At 43.9% G+C, this 19189-nt stretch overlaps 1 long non-coding RNA gene across 1 annotated transcript; it reads right to left on the reverse strand.

Moving 5' to 3' along the window:
* Positions 1 to 11052: 11052 nt before the first annotated feature.
* On the reverse strand, positions 11053 to 19189 carry LOC122925867. Its single transcript, XR_006387644.1, has 3 exons — positions 19066 to 19189; positions 11648 to 11790; positions 11053 to 11212 (listed from the first exon to the last, which is right to left on the reverse strand). It is a non-coding gene; the product is annotated as an uncharacterized LOC122925867 (long non-coding RNA).

A 19189-nucleotide genomic window follows, 5' to 3' on the forward strand; every position in this document is an offset into this window, starting at 1 on the left:
GCACTGCATTTCATGCAGCCATGGATTTTTGCTGCACGAGTTTCAAGACTGCATCAAGAATGCACATGACAATTTCTGGTGAAATTACTGCGCAAAACCCTTGCAAAGCTGCAGCGGGAGTCTGCTTGTGGTTAAGCCCCATTTATTGGAGCCAAACCCAGAGCGGGTCTGCATGAAAACTCATGACTGAAACCGCAATGGTTTCTACCGTGGGATACTCCGTCTGAATGTACCCTTATTCCTATATGAGGGATTTTTTCTTAAAGGGAGTCTATCAGCAGTTATTATCCTGCAAAATGGTAGGCCTTATAAAGCTCTGTGACACAACGGCTGTTGCCTTGACTGTACACCGTGTCTCTGATCTGCTGATGCTATATTGGATTTTAGTAAATTGCTAGGATTTTCATTTTGGTGAGTGTAGCATCTGTATACTGTATCTTTGACGTGAAGATTAATTATGGACTACATACTATATATGAAAAGGTAAGGAACAGTGCAGCCCTGTGCTCCACCTGCACTGATTGGTCCGGGGTCCTGGTTCTGATAGGTTGAGCAGCCCCACTGTCAGAAGGCTAGTTGCCATAGCAACAGAGCAACACCTGCGCCGCCATCATATTGTGGCCGTACTCACCACGGAAGCACAAGTGCGTGGGGGATTGAATATATTTTTTTCTACAGTAAAAGGCAAACACTACTACCTGAATTTACATTTCTGATCCGCATTATTTGTGGGTCAGATGCGGATCCATTCATTTCATCCGTGTGCTGTCTGCATTCGTAAGTCTTTTCCACTGCACCGCAAAAAATAGAAGATATCCTATTCTATGCAGACAAGGATAAGACATTTCTGCAGTAGGGGTGGCAAACTCGCAGCCGGTAACTGTGTTTTGCGGATCCGCGATTTGCAAACAGCAAAAAACGGATACAGTCATATGCAGGAGCCCATATGGATATATTTTAGATGTTAGCTCATAATTGTTTCAATTACGGCAACCCAGGTAACACAGGTATCACCTATGGCTACTTTCACACTGGCGTTTTGGCTTTCCTTTTGTCAGATCCATTCAGGGATCTCACAAGCGCTCCAAAATGGATCCATTTTGCCCTAATGCATTCTGAATGGAAAAGGATCAGCTCAGAATACATCAGTTTGCCTCCGATCAGTCTCCATTCCGCTCTGGAGGCGGACACCAAAATCCTGCTTGCAGCAAAACTGAGCCAAACGGATCCGTCCCCATTGACTTACATTGTGTGTCAGAACGGATCCGTTTTCTTTGACACAGTAGAAAACGGATCCGTCCTCCATTGACTTTTAACTGTGTTCAAGACGGATCCGTTTTGGCTATGTTAAAGATCATACAAACAGATCCAGGCTAAACGGATGCAGACGTTTGTATTATCTGAACGGATCCGTCTGTGCAGATCCATGACGGATCCGCACTAAACGCGAGTGTGAAAGTAGCCTATCCCTGTATTAAAACTATTTCAGACAATAGGGTTTTTGGCTCCTTCAAACAGCTGGTAGACAGGGGTGTCGGGAGTCACACCCCCACTGATCAGATATTGATAAGCTATCCTTAGCATAGGTCATCAATATTGTACTGATGGAAAACCCTTTTAACAAATGTCTTGTGTCTGCTGAGTATTTGTATGGAAGCAAACAGCGGGTGGCAGCATTGCTCTGTGAGTGTGCCATATACCTCTGAACAGGTTATTGTATTCCTGTAGAGCTCACTAAAATCTGTGGTAGGGTTATTGAATATTAATATCAATTTACAATTGTGAGCTATTATTTTTTTTTAATTATTATTATTATTATTATTATTATGGAAATCTTAATTTTCAAATACATTTTCTCTTTAAAATGAGGGCAGTTTCTAACATATTCTAAAATTTTTAACAGTTTTAGGAAAAGCACAGAATTGTTGGTCTTTTTGTTTCTAACTTTTTCAAAGCCTTTTTTAAACACTTAAGCATGTGGCCTTGGTAAGGAGCCCCATTATTCAATTCTCACATGCATTGTACTTTGTGGTCTAGTGAGCTCTTTTTACCCCACAAGAGCTTCATATAATTTTTAAGCTTTGGGCTGTAAAAAATTGCATTGTGGAAAAAATAAAACAAAAAGAGCTCAACAATTTTTACCAAATAGAGCAAGTACAGTGACCCATAATCTGCTGTTTCGGCACATGGCAGGGCTCAGAAGGGAAGGACCACCATTTAATAGTTGGAGCACAGATTTTGGTGAAATACAGTATTCCCAGAGGCACTAAGATACCATTATGGTGGAATCCGCCAGAATTCAAACAATTTGAAAACCATACTCCTCAGGGAGTTTATCTAGAGGCATAATGAGCAAAATAGCCTACATTTACGGCACTGGCACTGTGTAGCTCGTGCCAAGCACAATAAATGCATAGCACAGATGGTGAGGGTGCAGAAGCTGTGCCCAGGATCATATTTAAAGTTTATGCTGCCTGTAGGTCTCACTGAATGTTTTTCATTTATATTCATTATATTGTCTGATGTTGTTACAGAGGTACAATGTATAAGGGCCTATTAGATACTTTGTTATGTAATTTTTCTCCTCATTGATACATCAGACATGGATACTACTGATTATTTTATGTGTATCACTTGTGTTAACAATGTTTTATTTTTTTACCCTTTGTACTTTGCAAAACTAAAAAAAAATATAGTAAAAAAAAAAAAGTTCATGCTGCCGAACATACTTTTAGGGTAACTGCATACGTTGTGTATTTTTATCCAGAATATCCGCATGAAAACTGCAACTTGAAGGGCTCCATAGGAACTACAACTGAAAGCCTGATTTCTTCAACGAGACCACCAGGGCTTTCAGTTTCAAAAAATGGCTCCCCCAATAGCTGCATGAGGGAACCGTTTATTCACATCTCAGATGCCATGGTCACATTTGACCACAGCATATGAGGGGTTAGATATCTGCAATCAGCGCTATTGTCAATTGCAGACAATAGCCCTGGGTGTTTGCTGTTTGAAACAGCAGGTACCTAGCTCCATATTTAAAGTTCCTACAAATGTATATCGCTGTGTGGAAGTTGGGAAAAGGTTGAAGGCTGTCCAATAACATAAATAGGTTGGGATATAATATTCCAAGTAGTATTGTCAAGGTAGATGATAGGCTAAACGTGTTTCCGGCTCCTGTCCTCTTCAATAGTATGAAAATGATATGATTCTTCAGCTCAAATGTATAGTGGTAGGGATAGTGATAATGTATGGACTGGATTGATACAGATACATACTAGTTAAGTGATAATATATGTACTGGATTACTATAGAACTTGACAGTTTGAATGTAAATATAAATATATTTAATTGACCTCCTTTCAATAACTGAAATCCTACAGTGCCTTGCAAAAGTATTCACCCCCTTGATTTTTTTTTTAGTGTTCAATGTTTTGTTAATCTGAATTTTATGTGATGGATCAGAACACAATAGTCTAAGAAAAATAAGTAAATAAAACTATTGTTTAGAAATAGAAAACAGAAAATTGGCATGTGCGTATGTATTCACCCCCTTTGTTAGGAAGCCCATAAAAAGCTCTGGTGCAACCAATTACCTTCAGAAGTCACTTAATTAGTGAAATAAAGTCTACCTGTGTGCAATATAAGTATCACATGATCTGTCATTACATATACACACCTTTTTTGAAAGGCCCCAGAGGCTGCAACACCTAAGCAAGAGGCATCACTAACCAAACACTGCCATGAAGACCAAGGAACTCTCCAAACAAGTAAGGGACAATGTTGTTGAGAAGTACAAGTCAGGGTTAGGTTATAAAGAAAAAATATCGAAATATTTGATGATCCCCAGGAGCCCCATCAAATCTATCATAACCAAATGGAAAGAACATGGCACAACAGCAAACCTGCCAAGAAACATCCGCCCAACAAAACTCACGGATCGGGCAAGGAGGGCATTAATCAGAGAGGTAGCATAGAGACCTAAGGTAACCCTGAAGGAGCTGCAGAGTTCCACAGCAGAGACTGGAGTATCTGTACATAGGATGACAATAAGCCGTACGCTCCATAGAGTTGGGCTTTATGGCAGAGTGGCCAGAAGAAAGCGATTACTTTCAGCTAAAAACAAAAAGGCACATTGTGAGTTTGCGAAAAGCATTTGGTAGACTCCCAAAATGTATGGAGGAAGGTGCTCTGGTCTGATGAGACTAAAATTTAACTTTTCAGCCATCAAAGACAAGACTACATCTGGTCCAAACCCAACACATCACATCAACCAAAGAACACAGTGAAACATGGTGGTGGCAGCATCAGGCTGTGGGGATGTTTTTCAGGATGGAGGTTCACCTTCCAGCAGGAAAATGACCACAAATACATAGCTAAAGCAACACTTGAGTGGTTTAAGGGGAAACATGTAAGGCTGCTTTCACACTAGCGTTCGGGTTTCCGTTCGTGAGCTCCGTTTGAAGGAGCTCACGAGCGGACCCGAACGCAGCCGTCCAGCCCTGATGCAGTCTGAATGGAGGCGGATCCGCTCAGACTGCATCAGTCTGGCGGCGTTCAGCCTCCGCTCCGCTCGCCTCCGCACGGACAGGCGGACAGCTGAACGCTGCTTGCAGCGTTCGGGTGTCCGCCTGGCCGTGCGGAGGCGTGCGGATCCGTCCAGACTTACAATGTAAGTCAATGGGGACGGATCCGTTTGAAGATGCCACAATGTGGCTCAATCTTCAAGCGGATCCGTCCCCCATTGACTTTACATTGAAAGTCTGGACGGATCCGTCCCAGGCTATTTTCACACTTAGCTTTTTTTAGCTAATATAATGCAGACGGATCCGTTCTGAACGGAGCCTCCGTCTGCATTATTATGGGCGGATCCGTTCAGAACGGATCCGCCCGAACGCTAGTGTGAAAGTAGCCTTAATGTGTTGGAATGGCCTAGTCCAGGCATGCTCAACCTGCGGCCCTCGAGCTGTTGTAAAACTACAACTCCCACAACGCCCTGCTGTAGGCTGATAGCTCTAAGCTGTTCGGGCATGCTGGGAGTTGTAGTTTTGCAACACCTGGGGGGGCCACAGGTTGAGCATGCCTGGCCTAGTCAAAGCCCAGATCTCAATCCAATAGAAAATCTGTGGTCAGACTTAAAGATTGCTGTTCACAAGCGCAAACCATCCAACTTGAAGGAACTGGAGCAGTTTTGCAAAGAGGAATGGGCAAAAATTCCATTAGTAAGATGAAGCAAGCTCATAGAGCCTTATCCAAAGCGACTTGGAGCTTTGATTGCCGCAAAAGATGGCTCTTCAAAGTATTGATTTTAGGGGGGTGAATATTTATGCACATTTACTTTTTCTGTTATTTTGTCCTATTTGTTGTTTGTGTCACAAAAAACAAAAAAACAAACATCTTCAACGTTGTGGGCATTTTCTGTAAATTAAATGATGCAAATCCTCAAACAATTCATGTTAATTCCAGGTTGTGAGGCACCAAAACATGAAAAAAGTCAAGGGGGGTGAATACTTTTGCAAGGCACTGTATATGCAACAGCATATAATAAATAACCTAAAACAGAAAACAAAGAACATCAAACAAAATACATATTGAATAAGCAAGACAATATCCAAAATAATGCGGAAAATACCATTGCTGAAGATGGGAAAACTAGAGAAGGTAAGCTAAGAGTACGGCCAGTGGCGTACATACAGGAGTCGCAGTTGCGACCAGGCCCGGCACTCCAGGGGGCCCGGCTGCCTGTAGACCCCCCTGGCCCCTGCAGTCAGTGTTCCCTCTGACTAACCTGCGCGGGTAGGGCGGCCGCGCAACAATATTGTGGCCCTACTCAAGCTGCTGGCAAAATACCAGCGCCTAGCAGTCAGTGCAGTGAGTGGCAGAAAAATCTCCATCATGCGCCTCCTGCCCCGTCTGCCTGCTCCTCCCACTTTATGAATAAAGCAGGCAGGAGGGGCAGGAGGCGCATGACAGAGGGAGCTCAGGGAGAGATGCCGGCTCGTGGACCCCCCGCAGTGCATGGCCCATGTGCCCGTCCCGTTGCCCTGACAGCCGCTGCCCCGTGCTCTGGATCTCAGCAGCAGCAGAAGAAGCGCGGAAAGTAGCTGGGCCATGATCATGGAGGAAAATGTCCTGCAGCAGAACTCCCAGAAGGTAGGAGCTGCATAAGATGCTATATATGTGTCATCCACAGATATCCCCATAACAGTGTCAGTCCACAGATCCCCCCATAACAGTGTCGTCCACAGATCCCCCATAACAGTGTCGTCCACAGATCCCCCATAACAGTGTCATCCACAGATCCCCATAACAGTGTCGTCCACAGATCCCCCATAACAGTGTCGTCCACAGATCCCCATAACAGTGTCGTCCACAGATCCCCCATAACAGTGTCATCCACAGATCTCCCCATAACAGTGCCATCCACAGATTCCCCCATAACAGTGTCGTCCACAGATCCCCATAACAGTGTCATCCACAGATCCCCCATAACAGTGTCATCCACAGATCCCCCAAAACAGTGTCATCCACAGATCCCCCAAAACAGTGTCATCCACAGATCCCCCAAAACAGTGTCATCCACAGATATCCCATAACAGTGTCCTCCACAGGTGGCAGTACAGCAGGATTGCCATCCAAAATCAACATGGATGGCATGGACATGGATGGGAAAGGGAGAAATGGTGGGAAATGGGGAATAGTAGAACACATCACTCTTTTTAGGCTGGGTTCACACTGCATTTAGCCTTTTGCTGGGTTTACCTTTGCGAGTATTTGTCTGAATACCCCAAAACAATATTCAAATGTATATTGCAATGGAGCCATTCACTTCAAAGAGCCAAATGAAGTCCAAAGGGTTCATCTTTAATCACAGTTTGACCTGCTTTCCGTTCCTGGTAGACTATGCTATTCTGTCTGGTGCAAAAGACTAAATTGATTAGAATGGATCCTTGCAAAATATATATACATATATATATCCATAAAAGAAGTTTCAGGCAGCACTCCTGTCGTTTTACTCAGCCGTAGCTGTGTGGTGCCGGCATGCATACATTTCAGATAGAGAACATATAACAGTACCAGTTATAGCACATAAGCTACTATTTCCATGGCATGGCGCAGGCTGTACACTAGTCTGCTCTACTTGCTGTTGATACCTTATTTTACAGGTGTAGATATGACCCCCCAAGATGTCTGGTCATCACAGAGGCACAGTGTAATGATGACTCTCTTGGACCAATCACTAGTCAGTGAGTGTTTTATGTGACCATCATGGTATTCTATAGCGCTGCTATATTCCGCAGCGCTTTACAGACATTAGCATGAAGCTGTCCCCAATGGGGCTCACAATCTAAGTTCCCTATCAGTATGTCTTTGGATTGTGGGAGGAAACCCACGCAAACACGGGGAGAACATACAAACTCCATGCAGATGTTGTCCATGGTATCAACTGGCTCACTTAGAACCTCCTCGGATGTGGTACCAAAAAAATACCTGGTGCTATTAGCAGCCTGAACTTGGTGGAAAACTAAAAAGGTTGAGTGGAGTCAAGAACACTCGAGCAGGTTCAATGCAGAATACCACAAAATATACGTGTACACAGTACCAGCCATAGATCCTTTGTATGGTAATACTTTTCATAAGAAATAGTGAAAATGGTGGCAAATATAATGGGATATTCCATGATATTTCCTAATACATATCTGCTCCATAACACTCTACATTTACTGAGCATATATAACATTCCCAGTTTGTACATTGGCGAGTTATGATTTATGAGAACAAGTTACCTTTTCTGTATGTCCAGATTAAACCCTATTGAGAATGTCTTCATCTGTGTTGACATAAGATGACGAGCTGACATTAAATAAAGAAAGGTGCAAAAGGAAATATAGAATTGGACAACAGTTGAGAAACATGAAGATCGCCAGCCATTAGCTGACCGTGAGCACTGCACACACATTAATCTTCGTAGGTGCTGCAGCCGGAATGTAATATGATTTATTTCTTGGGAAAAAAAATGTTGCTGCATGTCATAGAAATATCTAGAGATGAGCGAAGGTTTGAAAAATTCAATTTGACAGCTTAGCCGAATTCTGACAAGAAATACAATTTGTTTTGAATTAATTTGTTATGTATGGCTATGTTAAAACCCTATTCAGCCTATCAATCAATGGCGCTATTTTTAACGGCCGCTTAGAAAGAAGTGCACCCGTTAAAACCGGTAATACGCTACTGCAACATGGCCTTTTAGGTATAAAAAAAGAATTCACTCACTTCATCCACTTGCTTGCGCAGAGGCAGTCCGCTCCTCTCTGCTGATGGACCTGTGCTGAGCGTAATGATGTCACTGCGTGCTCCCAGCTTGATCACCTGGTGACATCATCACTCTGATCACTCTGGGAGCGCGTGGTGACATCATCACGATCGGCGCAGGTCCTTCGGCAGGTCTTTTCCTCTCAAGAGAGGAGTGGACCACCTCTGCACAAGAAAGTGGATGATGTGAGTATTTTTTTTCCGTTCTTTCTAAGACAACTCTAGCCACCATTTTAGGAAAAATTATTTGTTACCACAAAGCGCGAGGAAATTTGGCTTTGTGGCGAATTTTTCCTCAACTTCAGATCGAATCCCTGCTTTAGATGATTTGATTTGCTCAACACTAGAGCAAATGATACCATATAAAATTTACCCCAAGGAAAATACAATCTGAGTAACACAGTGTTGCTCTTGAGTACTTACTGTATGGCCAGGAGTGTATCAAATTATCATGAGGCCTATAGCAAAATTTGGAATACCTTCAACAGTCAGTTTAGAAAGGTTAGAACATAAAAGGCTTTTTTTGTCTCCAGTCTGTGTCATGTTGCTTTTCCTACTCCACAGATTATCTACAGTAGTTACACATAATAGGGATCATGACCACAGGGATAATACTACACTGTCACAGTGGTGGGATAACGACACAGAGGTGCTATATGTAGTACAAAGATAAAGCACACAGTCATGTGTAGTGTAGACATAAAGGTACATTTACATGACAGCCTTTTTCAGAACCTTTGTAGTTTATGGGGATATTTTTTAAAGGTAAATACCATCCTATTGTTGGATGTTTTGACAGCCAGCCAGACCCCATTAAAATCAATGGGCCCATATTTAACGGCCATTTAGACAGACGTGTACCCATCTAACAGCCATTAAAAACAGGTACACTATGTAAAAAAAAAGCTCACCTTACCACAGGTACTGTATTTGCCCAAACACTTGCTCCACCCTGGACACAGCAGAACCTAATGCTCCCAGCTTTGTGACGTCACATGATTATTTTGGGAGCGTAGGCCCCACTGCCTTCAGTGCAGAGCAAGTGTTCATGCGCGTGCTTGTGGTGAGTTTTTTTTCCATTTGTTGGCACTAACAGGGGTTAGGTGCGTAGCTGTGGGGTGCGGGCGCATATAATGAGAGCACTGGGGGGAAATGTATCTACAGAGGGCACAGATAGGGGGCATTATTTAGACTGGGGGCACTGTATGGGGCCAGTGTCGGACTGGGGAGCCTAGGGTCCACCAGTAAAAGTTGTTCTGTGTGCCCACTGTACAGCTACATACAAAATCTAACCTGCTAACACAGTGGCAGGCAGCAGCAAGATGCTACATGATGAGTGATTATGGGGTCCCCAAAGAGACTTTGAGAAGACGGATCCCTGGGGAAAGAGCACGCTGGCTGGTCTGCCTCTGTACCTACAAATCATCTCAGCCATCTAATGTAGCTCTAATAATAAACTTGGTAGTTTGTTCAATATACAGTATCTACCCAGTTTTATATGGCCGCATAGGCTGGTTGGGATGCGGCCTATCTATATCTAGTGCAGTCAGCCTACTGTCACTTGTGCTACCCATGTAGGTGCCCACCTTGCTTAGGTGCCCACCGGAGGATTCACCTGTTCCCCTGTGGGCCAATCCAAGCTTGAATGTGGTCCATTACAAAGAATGAGATTATGAAGGGTTATGAAGTCTACTCTCTATCTGACTCTATCACTCATTATCCAATTTGCACCAGATTTTGGCACAGTTTATGGCAGCATCTAGGTGCACCAACATAAGTAAATGTTCCCATTGTGATGTAATAGCTTCCGCTATGTGTAACATGCTGCTGGCGTCATTCTCTGTGAAAGGGTGTGACCAGATATTATGGTCGTATCCTGACTGCGACATGGTCATGCCGTGGTCTCGGACTTTGTGGCAGTACAGGCCACAGCGGGCTCCTGTTAAACTAATCAGCCCTGTTTAGTCGTTCTGCATTGTTAATGGCCATTTGGTATTGTGGGTGTCGTGTGGCCATTAACAGTTCAGACCTGCTACACAGTGCGTTCCTCATTAGTTTACCAGGCGCTCACTGTAGACTGTACGGCCACATGGTATGTGACCGCAGCGTACCAACTGCAACAATACCGCACTGTGTACTTGAACCCTCAGGATACGTTCACACAGAGCTTTCTCGTTTGGATGGGAAGTTGAGATGTGGATTTGATGCAGAATCCGCACCAAGAATGAACGTTGCTTCATTCTTCCACGCCACTATTTTTATCAAACTGCTTGCGGAGAAGAAAACATACCGTGTAAATTACCAGAAGGTTTTTCCCACTGATATCAATAGGAGGTGGATTGCGTGCACTTTCTGTGAGTTCGAGGAAAAATCTATGTCGGAAAATCACAGTCTGGACATAATCTCTGTGACTGAAAATCAGTTCCATTCATCTAAATGGGGTTGTTTTGATGAATGGAACTTCTCAAACAGCTGATGGGAGGGGATCCCGGGTCTCAGACCCCCACTGATCAGATACTGATGAGATGTACAGAGAATAGGTCATCAGTTAAAAAGTCTCATAAAAAACCCTTTAAGTAGGTTTAAGCAAAGAAAGGAAAATAAATGCTGCAGTAAAATTTTTTAGGGATTTCTATATTTATTTATTTATCTTTTTACTAGGAATTAAGGGAAGAAAATGGGGAAGGAAACATTATAATTTTTTTTATGGAGGGGGACTGGGGATTGTTTTCAGGGAAAGTAGGGGAAAGGAATGTTTTGGGGAATGTTTTAGTTTTTTTGTGGGGTTTGCTGGCAGGTGATAGCAGTATAGGACGGTGCTTGACTCTTTGCCTTTCTACTGGCTCTTTTTCCAGAGAATCTTTAGATTTCATGTTTTTCCTCCCGGGATTCGAAGATGCTGAAATAATAAAGAAGACGTATCAGTGATCTGGTTTCTTCTACTGACATGTCAGCCCCGGATGGAGTTTGTACACAGATCCTATTATCAGTCTCCTGTCATTATAACCTGATGGTGTTTTAGATGCTTCTCTTAATCTATCCCCCACTGGTGACAGATGCCCCAGACCATGCCACTGCTATGAGGCTTAAAGGAGTATTCCGGTTTATTACAAGTTGTCCCCTATCCGGCTCATCTCCCACAATGGATGGAGCCTTCCGTCCACTGTATAGTTTCTGGCATGGCTGGCCAAAACAGCTGATAATTGTGGATGTTGTTTGTCTCCCCCCACATGATCTGATACTAATGACCTATCCCGAGGATAAACCCTCAATGTCTATGTCCTGGAGCACCCCTTTAACATTCAGCATAGTGCCAGTGATGATATGTCCTTACTTGCCAGATTGTAGATGATTTTGCTGACTGGCGCCTCAGAGTCCAGGATGGTGGTACACGTGTACTGGCCGGAGTCCTCCATCTGGATTCCCATTGATCTTTAGACAGGGCTCCTGGGTGACTTTGGGTACATTTTGATGATGCTGAAGAGATAATATGGAACATTGTTAGAATCTGATAGGTCAGGAAGATTTCTAATCTGGATTGTTTGTGTCATTGTCATAATCACTGAGGGGTTTTCTGGGATTACTATGGTGTTTAAAAGACATGTTTATATAGTTGCTTACCTCATGTAGATCTTCACCATGCTCTCAATCTGGAGTCTCCAGACCCGTTTCCACCATGTAAACCAATCACTTTGGTTTCCATCCTGTATGTAGCACTTCCAGTTGCTGTATCCAACCAAACCCATGATGCAGGTGATTGATGGTACTCCACCTGTTCTCCTATGATCTCCTCCACTGGGATCTTGTCTCTATGATATCATATAGAGAATCTTCATATCAGGCCAGGCTTCTCATGATGTCTCTATGGCAGGTGATTGATGTTTCTCCACCTGTTCTGGCCGTAAGTTTATTCCTCGAGAGGATGTTGTCTCTCCAGATATAACATTCTGAGAGCATAAAGGCATGTACAAGCTAACATGCCGAAGATCGCCAGTCCAATCTTTACAAAATTCATCATTGAGCTGCGATAGATGCCTTTCTTGCTGAAGTCTTTGTACATGATAATTTTGTCTTTCTGTTTGGTTGTTGGCGTCTTTTCAGGGGAAGCGGTGCTCCCTTCCATCTTTCTTCCCCTGGGTGTATATGGAGGGCGGGTAAAGTATCCTCTATCTCTGTTCTTCTTCCGATTCATGATGACTTTGAATCTTGGTCTTGACAGTGGAACTGTGGGGCCGTCCATATTTTCCTCCTCATATCCAGAGCTAAGCAGTTCTTGTGGCTCATCGTTCTCCTGCTTATTTGGAAGCGGCCTGGCCTCTAGGTGACCTCCGAGGAGCAGGCAGAGAACGAGCAGAAAGCAGGCAGTATACATATTGTCTATACTCCGCTCTAGGCAGGAACTGTTATGCACTACAGAGAGTTTTCGTGCTTTAAGGCAGTAGCACACAGACTGGAGCGGCAGTCCAAAATCCAAATCCCAAAATTTGCTTGAAGGCAAGCGAGATGCTGGACAATGGAACTCTAGAAGAGGCAGCGAACTAGGTAAATGTGGGCACTACACAAGCGTCAATTGGGCCACGTTGTTCTCCAACTCCTGTTCTGGTAGATCTGATAAATGTGGCCAATGTCAGCCTGGGTGCCTTGGGCCCACCAGTAAAAGTTGTTCTGGGTGCCCACTGTACAGTTACATGGAAAATCTAACCTGCTAACACAGTGGCAGGCAGCAGCAAGACGCTACATGATGAGTGATTATGGGGTCCCCAAAGAGACTTTGAGAAGACGGATCCCTGGGGATAGAGCATGCTGGCTGGTCTGCCTCTGTACCTACAAATCATCTCAGCCATCTAATGTATCTCTAATAATAAACTTGGTAGTTTGTTCAATATATCTACCCAGTTTTATATGGTCGCATAGGCTGGTTGGGATGCGGCCTATCTATATCTAGTGCAGTCAGCCTACTGTCACTTGTGCTACCCATGTAGGGGTTGGGGAACTAGGGGCTCACCTTGCTTAGGGACCCATCAGGAGATTCGCCTTTCCCCCTGTGGGCCAATCTGAGCCTGTTTGGTTCATTATTTAGACTAGTGCAACTGTATGGGGACACTTTGGGGGTCATGATCTATACTGTGGGGAAGGGGCATAATATATACTGAGGCCACTTCAGGGGTTAGATATTTTTTTTAAAACAATGAAATTTATCAGTTTTTAGTCTCTTTTTATGAACATTTAAAATGGAAACAAAAGAGATCTTAAAAATGGATAGATGGCTGGAAAATGGATGCACACACTGAGGCACAATGGGCATAAAACTTTTTTTTTTCTTTATGGTTTTGTGACTGTACCCTAATGCTAAAGTGGTGTAACATCCCCGAAATACAAAAAAATGATGCCATAGTACAAGGATAATGCACACAATGATAACACAGTACAGGAACAACGTTTCCTTGGTGTGTCAGTTATCTGTATTCAGTTTTCTGAGATATCTTTACTGATGCCCTATCTTCTGGATAGTTTCTGTGCCGGCTGCCCTGATTCATACATTCATGGTTATGTTAGAAATGTGAAGAACCACTACAGTACCCCAACTGACCAACTAACCACATTTAATGAATAACTTAATATATCTGGTTGACTATGAGAATGCTGTAGTTATCACGTTTTTACAAAATCTTAAAAGGGTTTTCCAGGTTCACAATATTGGTGGCCTTTAGGAATGCAACGACTGTAGAAAAAAGACATGGACCGCACACCCACATGCTGTGCATTGACTTATCACTGCTAAGCATAATTTATAAAGATGAACACCATGTCACTGTGGCCTCTTTAGAGTGGATCCCCAATGTAATTGGCCATCAATTTGTAATTGGTGGGGTTCAATTCTTAGCACCCCCCGCCAGTGTCTGTTTGAAGGGGCTGTGGTGCTCGGCCTGGTTATTGTTTGCCCAGCATTCCACGGTATTGAAGTTTTGGCCCATTTATGTGATCGGGTGAGCAGACAGAGAAGGAGCAGGACGCAGAGACCAGTGGGAGAGAGCAGGGAATCAGTAAGATGGTATTGACTTATTTTTTAATTTTACACCATGATGAGATTTAAAAACAAAACAAAAAAAGGCAACCTATTTTATCAGTGGAAATTACAGAAGAGTCGCCCAGAAAAGCATGCAGACTGGGAAGAACGCCGACAATCCCACCTATGTGGGATTGAATAGAGCTGCAGAGCACATGCCCAGCAGTTGGACCCTTGCCGATTGGACACTTATCCCCTATTCTGTGGGTAAGGCCCCCTGCACACGAACTTGTGCACCCCGTGGTCGTGCTGCGGGCCGCAATGCACAAACACAGTCCGTGGGGCAGCGGATCGCGGACCCATTGACTTTAATGGGTCCGCGATCCAGCCGTTCAGCAAAAAGATAGGACATGTTCTATCTTTTTGCGGAACGGAAGTACGGGACGAAACCCCACGGAAGCACTCCGTAGTGCTTCCATAGGGTTCTGTTTCGTGCTTCAGTTCCGCACCATTCCGCATCTCCGGATTTGCGGACCCATTTAAGTGAATGGGTCCGCATCCGTGATGCGGAATGCACACGGAACGGCACCCGTGTATTGCGGATCCGCAAATGCGGTCCGTAATACGGCAGCGGGAAGCACATGTTCGTGTCCTTAGGATAAGTCTTTGTCATGAGAAAACTCCTTTAGGCTAGGGCTACACAGCGACATGTGTCATGCGACAAAAAGGGTACAACTACATTCTGACATGCATCATGTAACATTCATGTTGCACTAAAGTTGCGCAGCTTTTTTAAAATGTTTGTCAGTGGTGTTGTACTGCGACATGTGACAAGCTGTGACAAGACAGTCACACAAAAATCAAACGTGGATGGATCTTTTGCAACTGTTGTGTCGCAGTCTCAGCATGTCGCAGTGCAACATCATTGACAATCATTAAAAAAAATGTTGCGCAACTTTGCTGTGACACAGGATGCCTTGTAACCCTAGCCTTAAAAAGGTTGTGTCACTTCAGCAAGTGGCATTTATCATGTAGAGAAAGTTAATACAAGGCACTTACTAATGTATTGTTATTATCCATATTGCTTGGCTTGGTTCATTTTTCTATCACACTATACACTGCTCATTTCCATGGTTACGACCACCCGGCAATCCAGCAGAGGTGGTCATACTTGCACACTATAGGAAAAAGTGTCGGCCTCTCTGGTGACCGAGACCATGGGAGCGCACATAGGCTAGTGCTTTTTTTCTCTAGTGTGCAAGCAGGACCACCATTAATGGATTGCAGAGTGGTGGTAACCATGGAAATGAGCAGTGTATAGTGTGATAGCAAAATGAATCCAGCCAGCAAAGGAGGCATTATGGATACGGTAGTTATATTAGTAAGTGCCTTGTATTAACTTTCTATACATTATAAATGCCATTTGCTGAAGTAACACAATCCCTTGAACCTTCTATATTAAAACCAGTAACCCTGTATATTGTGTTTTACAAAGAAGATACTTTATCTAAATGTATCCAAACTTTTAGCCATTATCAAATCTTGTGCATTTGCAGTGTCCCACTACCCACGTGGGTACTGCAAAGTCGTAGTGTTATGCTTTGTATGCTTTATATAACCTGTTTTATTCTGCAGTGCATCTTTATGCATAATCCCTGCCTACAGGTGTGTTAGATTCCATTACACTGAGCCTACCACTAGGGGGAGACAACACATCCCATATATACAGCCCCGCTCAGGCCTAGTTAGTCAGTCTTCAGGGTTCAGTCTTCAGCCCTGAGCTGAAGTGGTCCACATCTTGCTCAGAACTCTGCTAAGAGTTAGTGGACATCAGCTAGAAGTTTAGCTTCAGTAAAGGATATTAATCCAGAAAGTACTAAAGAAACAGAGACACAAAGGGTTACGGCCATAGCTATACACGCCTTAGGACCTTTGGAGTTAAAAGTGAAGGATTTACCAGCCTCCGGCAGCCGCACTAATCAGCACTGGGATAACAAGGACCAGCGTAGAAGTCCTATACCAGTAAGCATAAAACCTTTATCATTAATAGCCTCAGAGACAGACATCACACCTGTGAGCAGTGGACCTCTTGCAGCTTTACCTCTGTCCCTCTTAAAGAGACTGTATTTCATATCTGGATGTACTAGAGACTGTTTAATATTTGGATGTAACCGTTATCAGGAGCAACGTTCAGTAAACGTTATAAGCTGTATTGCACCATCCTTGTCTCAGTCTCCAATTCCTCAGTTAACACTACAGTAAATGGTTGTACCACCATAAAAGGTACTGGCATCAGGACTACAAGGGACCTTGCCATAGGCACATTAATACAGAGCATCAAGGGCACCTCGAACCACCATCTGGCCTGTGTCCCTTACACCAGAGTGTGCCCCAGAGAATCCTTGTGCCATTCTCCTCATCACTTGTGCGAGCCTGCCCAGGGACGACATAACCGTGAGTAACCAGAACTGTATTTACCTCTGCACACCTAATGCTCACACCATGACCTCAGTCCCCTGTCAGTCTGGCATACTGCACATTCTATAACTTTGTGGTTGAGACATTTCATGGGTGAAAGTATTGGGGTGTGTCCTAACCAGGGCCGTCTTTACCAAGGGGCAAAAGGGGCAGCTGCCCTGGGCCCAGTTGCTCCTGGGGGGCCCAAGGCAGCTGCCTCTTGAGCCCTGCTAGCTACTGCCCCGGGTGTCAGGCTGTCGGCTACACAGGCATCATGATCGTACTGTGTTAATGATCTTAATTCTAGGACCTTAATGAGTTTTGCTCTAGGACCTTAATGACATCATTACCATGTGACCAGTAACCTAGCAATTACTGGTCACATGGCTATGAGGTCATCACAGGTCCTACTGAGTGTTGCAGAAGTTAACTGTGGAGCTTTTTTGTGTAAAGATTACATCAGAAAAAGGTGACAGGGGCTGTTATGTTAATATACTGTAAACTACTGTATAGTGGGGTGCTGTATACTGTGTGGTGGGCTGCATATTGTGTGGTGGGCTATATATTGTGTAATGGGCTGTATATTGTGTGGTGGGCTGTATACTGTGTGGGGGGGGGTGGCCTGTATACTGTGTGGGGGGGCCTGTATACTGTGTGGTGGGCTGTATACTGGGGGGGCCTGTATAGTGGGGGGGAGTGCTATACTGCTGTACTGTATAGTGTGGGGGGCTGTATCGTGTATAGTTTGGGGTGCTGTATACAGTGAGGTGTTGTATACCGCGAGGTGCTGTATACTGTGGGCTGCTATACTGCTCTACTATATACTGTGGGGTACTGTATAGTGTGGGGTGCTAAACTGCATACTGTGTGGTGCTGTATACTATAGGGTGCTATACTGCATACTGTGGGGTGCTGGGGTGCACTGTAACACTAGGGTGAGCCGAGCCCTGGTCTCCTTCCTGAACTGCGGAGCGGTGCCCACTTCCTGCCCAGAGCACTGATCCTGAGCCGCTGGAGTCTTCAGAACTGGAAGTATTTACAGTCATTCACTGGACTCTACCAGGTGTGTGGATTTTTTGTGTGTGTGTTGTGGTGGAGGGCGTGATTGCCTGCTAAGGTGTGGGAAGGCGGGATCCAGGGGGCCCAAGTAAATTTTTGCCCAGGGTCCAATCAATATTAAAGACGGCCCTGGTCCTAACATATCTCACAGTCATTCTAATCAACCCCGTCTCACACGTTCAGCTTTAGGATTATTTTCCTAAAGGTTGTGGCTTAGATTTGAAGGTATTGCCTATAGTTAAACAGTGAAGAGCAGGGAAACTGGATGACATTCCAGCTGTAATAAACAGGTGTTCATGAAACATGTGGTGTGGAATTCACATTAAGGTTCTCCATTCATGATACTTAGCCACCTGCATGGAAACCTGTGCTTAGCATAAGTCTTTCATAATGTATAATTTACTCAACAATGGACAGCTTCACATCAAATAGGGTACTTCTTGTAAAGTATTTGCCAAGGTGATGATGCTGAAAAATGCTGAAAACTTAAAGAGGACCTGTCCCCTCTCCTGGCATGTCTGTTTTAGTAACTACTTGCATTCCCCATGTAATAACTGGAAAATTGTTGTTCCATTCTTCTATTATTCCTGCGGAGGTTTATTAAAGGTCCAGATGAGTGTTACCAGTCTGACACTAGCAGCACAAGTTATTATATGAAAATCTATCTGTATAGCACCAACCTGCTTTTAACTCTTTTTCTAATTTTTCTGTCACTAAGGTGGACACACATACTGAGTTCCATCCTACAACTGACACCCACCAGCGGCAGCAGACAGAACACGCCCCCTGAGAAAGGACACTGCCCCTGAGCTTTCAGTCTCAAATAAATCTAGCAGATCATTGGAGCAATGAATGGACTCTAGATTTTATGTCAGGTACAGGGCTGGTTCTAGCGTAAAATATGGCAGGGTAACTCCTTTCATCATAGAATTCAGGTGTTTTATTCAGTCCCATTACCACAGGTGTATAAAATCCAGCCACTAGCCATGTAGTCTTCTATTACAAACATTTGTGATACAATTCGTAGTTTTAAAGAGTTCACTAAATTCCAGGGTGGTGCTGTAATAGGATGTGAGCATTGAAAACAATTCAGTTCATGAAATCTCTTTCCTGCTAGATATTCCATAATTAAAGAGGTATTCTGGTTTTAATTATTACATTTGTTTAGAGAATAGGATGTTGAACAGTTTTCTAATATATGAAGAAAAAGAAAGTTCAGCAGCTCTCACCTGCCCCTCCTTCAGCTGTGAGCACGGATAACCCGAGTCAGGCAACAGGTAATTGTATGCAAAAAGGGTTTGAAGAAATCCAGCTCCACTTTGATAAAGGAATGTAAGTTTATTTTGCTTGCGG

Source organism: Bufo gargarizans, chromosome 2, assembly GCF_014858855.1.
Source record: "Bufo gargarizans isolate SCDJY-AF-19 chromosome 2, ASM1485885v1, whole genome shotgun sequence".
Classification (NCBI taxonomy): Eukaryota; Metazoa; Chordata; class Amphibia; order Anura; family Bufonidae; genus Bufo; species Bufo gargarizans.